This window comes from Oncorhynchus kisutch, linkage group LG21 (genome assembly GCF_002021735.2).
Source record: "Oncorhynchus kisutch isolate 150728-3 linkage group LG21, Okis_V2, whole genome shotgun sequence".
NCBI classification, from domain to species: Eukaryota; Metazoa; Chordata; class Actinopteri; order Salmoniformes; family Salmonidae; genus Oncorhynchus; species Oncorhynchus kisutch.
This window is the reverse complement of record NC_034194.2, coordinates 21807364-21820465: the sequence shown is the minus strand read 5'-3', so window position 1 is coordinate 21820465 and position 13102 is coordinate 21807364. Positions and strand designations below refer to the sequence as shown.

Sequence of the window (13102 nt, the reverse complement as noted above, 5' to 3'; positions counted from 1 at the left end):
TACGGTGAAGCATGGTGGTGACAGCATCATGCTGTGGGTATGTTTTTCAGCAGCAGGGACTGGGAGACTAGTCAGGATCAAGGGAAAGATGAATGGAGCAAAGTACAGAGATCCTTGAAGATAACCTGCTCCAGAGCGCTCAGGACCTCAGACTGGGGTGACGTTTCACCTTCCAACAGGACAACGACACAAAGACAAAGGACTGGCTTCGGTACAAGTTTCTGAATGGCCCAGCCAGAGCCTGGCTTGAACCCGATCGAACATCCCCGGAGAGACCTGAAAATAGCTGTACAGTGACGCTCCCCATCCAACCTTACAGAGCTTGAGGGGAGAAGAATACGAGAAATGCATTGTACCCCTTTGAACCTGCTCTTTTCACATCATAAAGCAGTGACATCCCTTTCTCTCTACAGCCATTTGTTTTTGACAGCTACATGTAGGGTCTGAAAGGGGAAGAAGTTTTAATGTCCATTCACCCGCAAACTTGGCTTGAAGTAATTATTCTTGTTTCCTACATTCCTCATACATTGTCCCTTGCTTTCAATTCTTTTGCATTACAACAATTTGAAGAGAGCGCTAATTTTCACGGCACCACCCAATGCCTCCAAAATTACCTTTCTTCACCCTAATGAGAGGGCGAGAAGGAAGTGTGAAACTTGATTTAATGTAATGCTGCCTCATCCTGCTTTCTGACAAACAACATGAATCACACAAGAATGGCTCTGGTGGTGTGGGTCAGCTCTGGTATGTCTATTAGTTATATGTGGCTGTGCTAGTAGAAAACACAGCTTGGCCATTTTAATTATGGGGCACTGTTAGTTGGTGGAAGTGTTTCTCTTATTAATCCAGTTCTCATGCCTACTTTACATCATATGAATGTGACCAACAGCTCCCTAGCTAAGAGTGTTTGCTGTTCTGTGTGGGAAATAAGGCCTAATGTTTGAGCGATTGGGTCAGAGAAAAAAAGTAATAAAGCATAATTATCACACAACACATCTTTTTCCGAGCTCTTTCACAAATATGACTAGGGCTGGGAATTGCCAGAGGCCTCATGATACGATATTACCACGATACTATGGTGTTTATATGATATCTATTGCAATTTGATGTTCCAAACATATTGCTCGCCATATATCAGCTGCAGAGAGACGAGAAAGAGCCATGAGAGAAATTAGTTTTAATCAGTCATAGATGTAAAGTGCTAAAAACTAGTTGGCTAACTGGAAGAACTAACTGGAGAACAAGCTATGAAGGAAGAAAAATACTTGGTGCAGGTTCAGCCCACTAGTGCAAAAATAATATTCCGATATGTAACTGCATCAATGTTATCCCCATCACAAAATAATCTCCAGGTACAAGATGCTCTTCAATAACATTGAAATTGGGTTTCTATTTTGGGAAAAATCTTTGTTATTCTAAACTCAGGTATGTATGAATACGAATCTAACTTTGTAAAAAACCAGTGAGAAGGAACACATGTTTTTGTTGATGCAGACATTGAGACATGAGCCTTGCTCTATGGCCTCTTTCCCCTTAGGGCCTAGGGTAGAGGAATGGTTCTTGTACAGCCATGTGGCTTCTCCTCGCTCTCCGCATCATTAAAAGAGAATCCCTGAGTCTGAGGCCCAGGAAGCCCCAGTCAGTCTGTTTGCCCATGCACAGACGCCTCAGGATTTACTATGGGAGTAAATTATACAGTCTCTCCTGGGGTTGCACACTATCCAGTTCCCGACACTTGCTGGATGGATGACCCCATTTTTCACCCCCTCTAGATAAAGATGTTAGGATGAGAATGGCCAGCCTATTTCATCACAGACCGATAGTTGAGAAAACAGAATGGGTTAGGCCTAATTTTAGATCCTGCTCTCTGAACATAATTCTGAAAACTAGATATTTGGGCATGGGTAGGCTTACTTTTGTCTCCACTTCAGTCTCTGAAATTGCTGGAAAGGAAACAACCAGCATCAGCTGAGAAACAAAACGAGTGGATTCTGCATGCAACTCAATGGAGGAAGTGGTTTAGTTTCTTAAATGGTCAACATTGAATTCTTATATACATCTAATGTGAAACGGTAGTGATAATGGTTGCAATGCTTTACATAAAGTGTTGTTTTTGCAGTTGAACTTAGGCTATATCGGCTTAAATATGTGACTTAAGAGGAATGCTGATCCCTTCTTTTCTTCTAGAGATGTTCCCTTATTTGCTCATGTCACTGAAATATGTATTGTACAGTATTTTTGTTATATAGCCTAGCCTTCCAACCAAGGTTGGAGAATGCGGTTCTCCACAGAGAATCCAAGAATACTCCACTGATTAGAACTCTACTTTGTCAATGTCATGTTTTTATCAGGGATTCAGGAAGCCAGTGGACTGAGATCATATGCTGTCAGAACTGGAGGCCAGAGCCCGGAGATTAGGCTACATTCTGACATGGTCTGAGAATTCCCAGTAAGTACCTTTTAATAAGTTAGACACTCCCCCTTGCATGTTTCACATTAATACACACAAGCCAGTCATGACCTAATAGAGGTCCTAAGTTAGGCTGAAAATGTTTTTCATTCAAAACGATAGACCTCTGGAATGGTCTCAGGTGATGGAATCCACACAGAATTTAGCAGTTTTCAACAATTCCCACATGGGGGTGCTCAAATGCTAACTAAACAAAAGAGAGTGTGTGAGAAGCTATGATAGAAGGGAAAACACTGCTATGATTTCATATTTCTGGTTGGGGGGGAGAATAAATAATTTGCCAAGTTTTGCCAATATTTTTGGCAGTTGCATCCGCAACCAATGCATTTGTATTTTTCTTAATTGTTCTTTATGAACATCAAGTTAACTGAACCAACAAAATAAAAATGCGGATAGAAAAACAGATGTGTTCAGCCCTGAGTATTTTATGGAGAAAGGTACTCAAAAAAAATCTATCTGCAAAAGGCATAAACTCTGAGATATACTCATGACTGGCTGTAGGGACTGTGAGGGACTTAAGTGAGAGGAGGGGAGCCCATCCTGGCTGGTAGATAGGATAGGGGGGGTTAAAGTTTTCCACACTCAGATACTGGAGGTGGTCCTCAGGGAACTGTGACCTGTTTACTGCCCCAGGCCTTAAAATGCTGCATCCAGGCCACTGAGGCCTGAGTGTCCAGGTGCTCTGAAGAAAATGTCACCCAAAGGATGAAGTATGTCGAAGGATAGTTCATTTTTTTATATGTTGGAAGATGGATTGTGTCTTATTGTGGAATGTCAAACATTAAAATGCCTGTAGCGTAATCAATAAATGCATGTTTCAATTATCAGAGGGAGAGTAAATCACCACCAGAGCCACTTATTTAGAAGATTTGTAAGACCAAAAGTTTTGTTTTGAATCTGCTTATCTATTTAATCCGTCAATAGATGTTTTATGAATAACTAATATATCCCGGTGAAACTCTTATGGTTAAATTCAAATCAAATCAAATTTTATTTGTCACATACACATGGTTAGCAGATGTTAATGCGAGTGTAGGGAAATGCTTGTGCTTCTAGTTCCGACAATGCAGTAATAACGAAAAATACACAGTGTAAGGGGATAAAGAATATGTACATAATGATATATGAATGAGTGATGGTACAGAGCAGCATAGGCAAGATACAGTAGGTGATATCGAGTACAGTATATACATATGAGATGAGTATGTAAACCAAGTGGCATAGTTAAAGTGGCTAGTGATACATGTATTACATAAGGATGCAGTCGATGATATAGAGTACAGTATCTACGTATGCATATGAGATGAATAATGTAGGGTAAGTAACATTATATAAGGTAGCATTGTTTAAAGTGGCTAGTAATATATTTACATCATTTCCCATCAATTCCCATTATTAAAGTGGCTGGAGTAGAGTCAGTGTCATTGACAGTGTGTTGGCAGCAGCCACTCAATGTTAGTGGTGGCTGTTTAACAGTCTGATGGCCTTGAGATAGAAGCTGTTTTTCAGTCTCTCGGTCCCAGCTTTGATGCACCTGTACTGACCTCGCCTTCTGGATGACAGCGGGGTGAACAGGCAGTGGCTCGGGTGGTTGATGTCCTTGATGATCTTTATGGCCTTCCTGTAGCATCGGGTGGTGTAGGTGTCCTGGAGGGCAGGTAGTTTGCCCCCGGTGATGCGTTGTGCAGACCTCACTACCCTCTGGAGAGCCTTACGGTTGAGGGCGGTGCAGTTGCCATACCAGGCGGTGATACAGCCCGCCAGGATGCTCTCGATTGTGCATCTGTAGAAGTTTGTGAGTGCTTATGGTGACAAGCCAAATTTCTTCAGCCTCCTGAGGTTGAAGAGGCGCTGCTGCGCCTTCCTCACGATGCTGTCTGTGTGAGTGGACCAATTCAGTTTGTCTGTGATGTGTATTTGTATGTGTATAAATTGAGCAGGTCAGGGCTTTGGAATGGCTCATCCTTATAAATGACAACTGCAGCTTTGTTGACTGCTGTGTGGACTGTGGCCTTGACTGTAAATTCCTCTTGAGTTTAGCATGCTTGGCCAGCTCCAGCTCAGAACACATATAGACTGTTACTGTTCCTCTGTCTGGACTATCTGAGTGCTGTCCTGTCCTATAGGAGGAGCATCTCGGAAGGGTCTCTTTCCAATCCCTGTTCCACCCCTGCCATCCTCGGACAACTGGGCTGGACACCTGCTGTTGGCCTCGTTTTTTTTTATTGCTGCGTGAATATGCACCAGTGGAGCTATCAGCATTCTCAGAAACCTAAGAATGTTCTCTTACTGTATGTGTTGAATGTGCTCTTACTGTAATTTGTAATATAAGAAAAGGCTCTGGTGGGTGCCTCTGTCATTTTCAGTAGCCCCCCCATTGAAGTTAGGTTTAACATCTTCCATCTAGTGGTGACATGGGTAAAGCGGACTGGTTGGTTCCACTAAAGGCTTGACTACACTCTTACCATCTATAACGCATCATTGGCTCTTACATTTAGATGAGAGAGAGACGGGCGAATCCAATCCCTGCTCCCACTTGAATCATACACATTGCCTTGTCTAATCTCCCTGTAGAGACATAAGACTGAAACAGTGCTTGTATTAACTGCTTAGTCATTGCCAGCCCAATGCTGTTGAAGTAAAGGTCATAGAGTAATGTAGAGTTCAGTCTTTTGTGTAGTATAACTGATTGGAATAACTACTGAAATATCCCTTGGTTATTGGAAATACCAAGAATGAGTAAGATTGGAGTAGTTCAATTGTATGTAGGCCTTAGTCAAGTCGTCCTGAAGTTCCCTTGTAAGTTCATGACCCTTCAACTTCAAACCAGTGGCTCTGGAGGCAAAGCCTACTCTTAGTGATGATTTGACCTCAGCAAAGTAGCTATTGACTGCATGACAAATACATACAAAGTAAGTTGAACGGAAGTCTTAAGTCTGAGTCATTTCACCATTCCTTGTAGAGACTCTTGGCCTGTGCTTAAATACGGGTTTGAAGGTAGTGGAACTGGATTGATACATTTTATAACTGATCGTATTATATTCAACTGTCACTCTTTAGAGCTGTTTTCCTCTCCTGTCCTAAATGTGGAAGAATTCCACAGTCCCTTTAACTGCTTTCACATCTACTTGTCTTTAACCTTTAGTTACAGTTTAATGAATCCCTCCATCAAATCTAGTCTGAAGTTTACGATATTCATTTCTAGACGCTGTCCTCATTACTGAGAGAGAGAGCACCATCTTGTCACCTCACTAACCCATAAACCTGTCCTAGCTTGACGATCTCTATTAAACTTCCCTTAGCATTCACCTGGTACGATGGCATGTGTGTCGTCAGCAGGCATGCCGGTGGATGGGATGGATCCTGGCATCTACCAGGCTGTACATCACACCAGCTCTATCACTGGGCTTTATGGAGCCCATAATTGAAGCCAGGCTGCTGATAGGGCTGCTTCTCTGAATCTCCGCTTAGATGGGAGAAATCGATAGTGCGTGCTGTTCCTTCAAAAGCCACATGTTAAATATTACTGACTTAACCATTACACTCTGTTTTCAGCTATTTGACCTGGGCCCACAAGATAAAGCAGAGAGAACAACGCATGGCTCTGTCTTTCTCATTGCCCGGTTCTGCTATCTCAGTCTGCGGCGCAGCTGTCACTGTTTGCATATTTGATATACTGGGGATGCTGAAAAGGAACAGGTGTTGAGTATTAGTTCCATTATTTTATTTCCCCAAAAATGTGGACTGGAGTCAATAGAGTTGTCAGAGCACATTATTATAATATATGACAATCTGACTTTTAAATTGACCATTGCTGCAAACCATCACCCTCCCCTTTTCTCCAGGAAAAAAAGCAGGGGAAAAAAATAATGCAGTTCAGGTGGACTGACCTCAAAGAGAGATCAGAAAGATGCAACTTTCTTTGAACCATTTTTTTAATGCTTTCAATACGTTTTACATTGATTCCCCGCATGAAATATTCTACCTAAAACTCCGGTAGCAGATATTCTGCTATTTACATTCTTTCAAAGTTTTTGCAAACATATTGGATAGCAGTAGGTTATTGTTCCAGTATGGAAAGAGCTCTAAAACTGATTTGTCATACTGTACTTGTAACATCTTAATAGGATCATTGACCTCAATGACCTGTGGTCACACACACACACACACACACACACACACACACACACACACACACACACACACACACACACGCACACGCACACGCAAACACGCTCGCGCGCACACACGCAAACTTTGAAAAGGTGCTCTGTGAGAGCCCATTAGTGAGGAAAGGTCAGGTCCCCATAGGAATCAGTGGAAGCCATGCTGAGTAATGGCATGCATATGGAATATGTAACTCACTAAAGAGGCACTCTCAGCACCTTGCATCTGATTTCCAAGTGACTTCAGGATGCAGGGGTTTTACCTCTTTTTACAAACTTAAAATGAAATGTACTTAAGTTTAGAAGTGATTGTGTTTTGCCTCTATTTTCAGAGGAAGTTTATTTCCTGAGGTTTCAACATTTCACGCTTATGGTTCTATATTTCTTTGTAGTCATATTTTGTAAAAAAATTTTTATACTTTGTTTTTATTGAGGAACACAAAGAAAATACAAATAAAGTAAAGTAAAAGAACAAAAAAGATCTGTCAGTTACAGCGCACATCATACATTCATCATATTAGTTACGTTGACATCATCTTTGAATTAGACCATTTTCAAGTACGAAACCCATTTTTCCCAGTATTCCCGGCCTCTCTTCTCTTGAGTTTTTAAAACAAAGGTCATACGCTCACATGGTGTATTTCTTTTACAATATCTATCCATTGGGCCACGGTGGGAGGGTCTTTTTGTAGCCATTTCCTCGTGAAAGCCTTTTTACTGGCTGCCAGTTGGACCTTCAAGAGGTACTTTTCTCTATTGTGTAAGTCATCAGGTATTTCACCCATGTACAAAGAAATGAATGTTTGTTCGATGTCAAATCCCATTATTTTTCCAATGTTCGATCTTATTTCTCCCCAGTAAGTTTTGATTGCAGAGCAGGACCAGAAGATATGAGAGTGATCCACCCTTTGATAGCCCACATTCTCTCCAAGAAGGGTGTAGGGAGTCAGTCTGTTTTGATTTCAGTTTAGGTGTTATGAAGAAACGTTTAACATTCTTCCAACATAATTCTCTCCATGACCTTGAGTTGGTGGAGCTTTGTTGAGTCTCTAATATGTTCAACCATGTTTCATCAGTTATTTCAATGTTAAGTTCCTCTTCCCATTTCTTTTTAATACAGTTTGTAGAATGTTTCTTTGAGGAAACCCAGACAGGAAGACCATGTCAGTGACTCAACCCACTCAAGTGACACACCCCTCCTAGGGATGGCATGGAAGAGCACCAGTAAGCCAGTGACTCAGCCCCTGTAATAGGGTTAGAGGCAGAGAATCCCAGTGGAGAGAGGGGAACCGGCCAGGCAGAGACAGCAAGGGCGGTTCGTTGCTCCAGTGCCTTTCCATTCAACTTCACACTCCTGGGCCAGACTACACTCAATCATAGGACCTACTGAAGAGATGAGTCTTCAGTAAAGACTTAAAGGTCGAGACCAAGTCTGCGTCTCTCACATGGGTAGGCAGACCATTCCATAAAAATTGAGCTCTGTAGGAGGAAGCCCTGCCTCCAGCTGTTTGCTTAGAAATTCTGGGGACAATTAGGAGGCCTGTGTCTTGTGACCGTAGCGTACGTGTAGGTATGTACGGCAGGACCAAATTGGAAAGATGGGTAGGAGCAAGCCCATGTAATGCTTTGTAGGTTAGCAGTAAAACCTTGAAATCAGCCCTTGCACTGAAGCCAGTGTAGGGAGGCTAGCACTGGAGTAATATGATCAAATGTTTGGGTTCTAGTCAGGATTCTAGCAGCCGTATTAGACACTAACTAAAGTTTATTTAGTGCTTTATCCGGGTAGCTGGAAAGTAGAGAATTGCACTAGTCTAACCGAAAAAGTGACAAAAGCATGGATACATTTTTCTGCATCATTTTTGGGCAGAACATTTATGATTTTTGCAATGTTACGTAGATGTAAAAAAGCTGTCCTTGAAACAGTCTTGATATGTTCTTCAAAAGAGAGATCAGGGTCCAGAGTAACGCCGAGGTCCTTCACAGTTTTATTTGAGACGATATAGTATTTATTGGTTTGCTATCAAGGTGTAGAGTTAGGTAAACTCCATTATGACCTGCTAAGTTACTCTGCCCGATCCTACAATCCTTAAGCTGTGTCTATCTGCATTGTACATGAAAAAGTAGTCTAACCTGGAGTATTCAGTGTGGCGGGATGAGTAAAAAGTATATTCCTTATCGGTCTTATGGGTGTCACGCCATACATCGAGCAGTCCTAGATCCTGCAATATCCTATTGATCTTTTTAGCAACTAGACTCATTTTCCTATTTTGATTTGTGTCAAATTTTGAGTTTAAAATCGTGTTAAAATCTCCTCCACAGATAAGAGTGCCAGAGGTTTCTGTGGCAATTAAATCAAACACCTTCCCGTAGAAGACCATGTCACTCCCAGGGGCACGTATACATTAAATAAATGTAACTTCCTTGTTGTCCAGTTTATATTTAACAAGTATAAATCTACCCTCCTTTTCTTTAATTTCTACATAAACTCAAAATTAACTGAATTTGGGATCAAGATTGCAACTCCCCTTCTTTCCATTTTGTAAGAAGAAAAAAAAGTATTCCTATATCCCATTTTCTTGAGTTTCTCGTGTTCAGGTGGTTAAGTGAGTTTCTCGTGTTCAGGTGGTTAAGTGAGTTTCTCGTGTTCAGGTGGTTAAGTGAGTTTCTCGTGTTCAGGTGGTTAAGTGAGTTTCTCGTGTTCAGGTGGTTAAGTGAGTTTCTCGTGTTCAGGTGGTTAAGTGCATTTCCTGTCAGAATAGTATGTCACCTCTCTCCCGTTTCATCTTTGCTATTACATTACTTCTCTTGATGTCACTCCCCAGTGTTTACATTGAGACTTATGACCTTCTCTTGATGTCACTCCCCAGTGTTTACATTGAGACTTATGACCTTCTCTTGATGTCACTCCCCAGTGTTTACATTGAGACTTATGACCTTCTCTTGATGTCACTCCCCAGTCTGTTTACATTGAGACTTATGACCTTCTCTTGATGTCACTCCCCAGTCTGTTTACATTGAGACTTATGACCTTCTCTTGATGTCACTCCCCAGTCTGTTTACATTGAGACTTATGACCTTCTCTTGATGTCACTCCCCAGTCTGTTTACATTGAGACTTATGACCTTCTCTTGATGTCACTCCCCAGTCTGTTTACATTGAGACTTATGACCTTCTCTTGATGTCACTCCCCAGTCTGTTTACATTGAGACGTATGACCTTCTCTTGATGTCACTCCCCAGTCTGTTTACATTGAGACTTATGACCTTCTCTTGATGTCACTCCCCAGTCTGTTTACATTGAGACTTATGACCTTCTCTTGATGTCACTCCCCAGTCTGTTTACATTGAGACTTATGACCTTCTCTTGATGTCACTCCCCAGTCTGTTTACATTGAGACTTATGACCTTCTCTTGATGTCACTCCCCAGTCTGTTTACATTGAGACTTATGACCTTCTCTTGATGTCACTCCCCAGTCTGTTTACATTGAGACTTATGACCTTCTCTTGATGTCACTCCCCAGTGTTTACATTGAGACTTATGACCTTATATTCCCAATGATGCATCGATATAAATAAAAACCCTGTGCACCATAACAGCCTGCTTAGCATGAGCCTAAAAATGAACGATAAATCAAGAACGATAATAAAGCAAACCAAAGTGGTTTGGACTCCCATGTCAGAGGACTGTCTCTTGCCTCTGGGGTTTGAGGGGATGAGTCTGTCCGCAGGATGGGCCCCTCGCTCAGATATGAAAATGTGTGATGTAGTCAGTCACAAACAAGACCTGTTGGCAGCGAAAATAATAGGGGCGCCTATTCAATAAAATTGAGGTTGATCGGTCAGTAGGTTGGGTTCAAAAACCTGCCCTGAGGCTGAGAGCCCTCCATCCTCCTCCCCTTGCGGGAAGCATGTTTGGAACAGGTGTTTGGTGACAGGGTCAAGGATGCATTTTCTGATTACTGTCGCTGGTTTCTCTGCCAAAACAGTTGGGTCTATGTGGGTATATGGAGGACGCTAGAGAGCCTGCTGGCCCCAGCAGCTAAAGCATGGAGACATATGCCCAAAGTCTGTTCTCACTCCCTGTGTGCCGGAGTCAAACGGCAGCATCACATGCAGACTTTCAAAATAGCAATTAGCTTGAGTATAGATCATCATGAGATGGCCTCAGTTTGGTGAAACTAATGATGAAGTTACATAGGCTTTTTCAAATCATTTCATTAATATATCATCTGGTAGTCCCAAAATGGCGGAACTCTCAATGAATATCCAACTATTTTTGGTTTTTAAGATATTTTCTGAAAATGTCTGTTCCCAGCAGTGGAATTTCAATGGAATTTCTGCACTATACCTGCGTTGTTTGACTGAACCCTCATTCGTTGGTTCTTTTTGGCATCCGGGCTGCCCCAGTAATACCATGGAGACCAATTAGAATATGCCTAGTGATATAATTCAGAAACTGTGTTGATGGAAACATGGTCCTAATGATCATGTCAGAGACCCAACCAAAGCAGGGGCCTCTTCTGCTGTTGCTCTTATCGTGGCCAGACGGGGCCCTAACCTGTTTGCCCTCTCCATTGCTGATTCATAGCCTGAAACTTTTCTTTCATAACCAGGCTCCCATCATTCATCACGTCTGAGCTGAAGCCTTTAAGAAAAATGTCAGTGCTTTAGTCCTCTACGTTTTCTACTGAAAGGCGTCCAAGAGTCTGAACTCTTAATTCAATAAGAGATTAATTGAAAAAAATTGCAAATGTAAGCCGTATTCGCTGGCTAGAACCTAAGGAGTGGGATTTTATTCCCCCTCGCTCTCTGTGCTGTAAATCTTCCCAGAGTTCCATGTTCTTGGCTCCAAACAATTAAGAAACTGTTCATTAGACTGACACAAACCAGAGAGAACCATGAGGGTGGGAAGTGGCTCTCTGTACGCAAGAGTCTTGGACGGGGCCCAAAGTCCCCCTGAGGGCCTGCTGATTTGGTCACCATGCAGAAGGTGGGACTGGGATGGGAAGGCTTTGGGTTCAACTTAATCCATTTATTTTGTTTCAGTCAACAGAGACCTTTGTAAAGTCTGAGCCTATCCATACATTGAGTTAAAAGGCACAGCGACTGCCAAACAAATGATTTAGCTTGCGTTCCATCCCCTCAGAGGAATACTGGTTTTGATTGCAGTAGCCAATATTTTCGTTGAACTGAAGTATTTAATTTAATTGTGGTTTGAAACTGTGTGTTTCATTTCACTACTGTGAGCTGACTGTTTGGTAGAGTTTGATTGATGGACAACCAGAAATGTTTATATATCAACCAATGGAATTCAAATATTTTTGGATGTGTTTTAGCGATGGATTAAAAAGCACATTCAGCAGACAGGTTCCAATAAAAGGCAACATTTTGGGGGGAAATGGTAGCCCGTAAGGGTAACAGTCAGAACTTCAAAGGTCTTTTCTCTTTTTTTAGTACTGCGTTTAACTGATGCTGATTTTGTTTTGGATTCCTGGTGGAACGGCAACTCAGCCTCGCTCAGTAAAGTGGATGACATGACATTGCCCAGCTCCCGGCTTTGGGGTTATTTTTTTTCGTTAAAGAGGGAGCTCTGGGTAAGCCACAGTCAAGGCCTTGTGTCAGTGTTTACTAAATGGGATTCTCTGGAGCACTGGCAGCTCTTCAATCCCCATTATATGCTCTGTCTGGACCCTGATTGTGTAGTGTAGTGTAGTGGAGGAGCTGCTTGCTTTCTCCCAGCCCTGAGCTCCAGAGATGGCCAGGTCGTTACTGAAAAAAAAAAAAGTGTTCTCAATGGGGTACCCTGTTAAATGAAGGCAATATTAATCTCATTCCTCCTACTACTCCACTTCCTCCTCCAGATATCAGAGTTTGGAGTGAACAGTAAAGGGAAATAGTAGTTTAATGGTAACCTGATAGGATGATGCCTTTTGGCCTTGACTTTAGATTGACTTTATTTCCTCTCTTTCTCTCGTCAGTCCACCCATGTCTACGTAAGTGATAACAGGGAAGAACGGCTGATTTCCTCATAGGTGAGGGTAAACGCTGACGGGCTGTTCCCTGTTGGTGCCCTTGACGTGGGCTCCTCTAGGTTATCACACCCCGCCTTTGGCACTGCATCTGTTCTCATTAGACTGTTGTGGAACCTTGTAGCCATCTGCAGCGGTTCCTACAGCAGGCCAGGCCACCCTCTTTTTCTCTGTGGACATGGCGTGCTACCAAGCGTTAGAACGGGAGACTGGCCTTTGTGATTTGTCTGCTTGTACCCAGGCCTGAGTTATGCCATCCCTCCTGTACTGTAAACACAGGGATTGGATGGACCCCTGGAGACCAACTGGATCACCTCTTCTTTTATTACCTCACAGCGAATCCACTGGTTGCCATTAGCTTGGAAATATGTGCTTCATCTCCAGGGTCAATCACATTCTTATTCATGGCAGTTGTGACTTTTTCATTGATCATCCAG

The 13102-nt window shown here is 42.3% G+C and overlaps 1 protein-coding gene across 1 annotated transcript in view; it reads left to right on the top strand.

The window, feature by feature from the left end:
• The window catches only part of LOC109866515 (protein dispatched homolog 1), a 73484-nt gene that overhangs the window by 2911 nt on the left and 57471 nt on the right, over nt 1–13102 (top strand). The window contains exon 2 of the mRNA XM_031800470.1: nt 2352–2449. The gene's annotated coding sequence lies outside the window, so the exon portion shown is untranslated. The remainder of the gene's footprint in view (nt 1–2351; nt 2450–13102) is intronic.